Consider the following 1,162-nt stretch of genomic DNA (forward strand, 5'->3'; position numbering starts at 1 on the left):
GAGGGGGAATGAATAAAAGGTTTGTACCAGAGCTGGGCGAGTCGGCGGCTTGGTGGGGTGCTGGTCCCAGGGTGGGAGCGGGTTTGATCCCCCACATGGGGCCGGCAGGAGGGCACGGGGCTGGTCCCGTTCTGGAAACTGAGCCGGGATGAAAGCTCTGGCAAACCAGAGAGAAATCCCTGCTGGGCTGTTTGGCATGGGCCCGGAACAAAGCTCCTCTCTGCTGCTGGGTTGACAGATTCAGCATCAAGAGTGGGAGGAGATGCTGTGGGGCAAGGCCCCCAAACCACCCCCCTGCGAGCTGCGAGGAGGGGAAAGCCGGGATGCAGCACCAGGGAGGGCTCCGCGCACGTGGAAGGGCTGGCAAACGAGGGCTTTTCCCCCGGAAAACCATTTGGAGGAGGGAAATAATCGGGCCACGCCGGTGTCACACACGGGTGTCACACCCCAGCACACACGCGGCACCCGGGGGGCTGGCACGTCCCCACCTTCCCTTTCCCTCGGCGTGTGTTTGTCCTGGCGCCGTGCCCACGGCCCAGCCGGGCTCTCCCGGTGCCAGGCACGGCGGGGCAGCTCACGCGAGGGGCTGGAGCCTCCGCAGCCTCGTCTGCAGCGCTTCAGTAGCCCAGCGGGGTCCCGAGCTCGGAGCCAGCGGCTCCCCCGAGGAGCCCCCGTTTGCCGCGGGATGCGGAGCCAGGGATGCGGAGGTGCCGGGGATGGATGCCGGCGCGCTTGGCAGGAGTCACGGCCAAAGAAGGATCTCCAAAGGCCTGCTCTGCTCCCTGCCAGCAGCCTGCGCTGCCGGAGCACGTCCCTGCCTGTCCCTCCGTGGGGGGTGCCGTGTCACCCCCTCCCCGGCGCTCAGCGCTCGCACGATGGGGACGGGAGGGGTTTGCCCTACATGGAGTGCAGAGGGATGGCGTTCCCAGCTGTGTGGGAGGATGCTCCGGGCGGCCTCGGCCCTGTGGGGCTGGCATGGGAGGCACAGTGGGTGCCATGGCCACCTTTCCCAGCCCAGGATGGGATTTGGGGGCTTGTCCTCAGCAGTGCCTCGGGGTGGGCAGAGGGGTGGGAGGGCAGCAAAAGAGGGGAGGGCTGGGAGATGCAGCCCAGCACGGAGCAGCTTTTGAGGTGGGCGCAATCTGATGGCTCAGGGGTGAAA

The sequence above is a fragment of the Geospiza fortis genome, unplaced genomic scaffold, assembly GCF_000277835.1.
Source record: "Geospiza fortis unplaced genomic scaffold, GeoFor_1.0 scaffold685, whole genome shotgun sequence".
Classification (NCBI taxonomy): Eukaryota; Metazoa; Chordata; class Aves; order Passeriformes; family Thraupidae; genus Geospiza; species Geospiza fortis.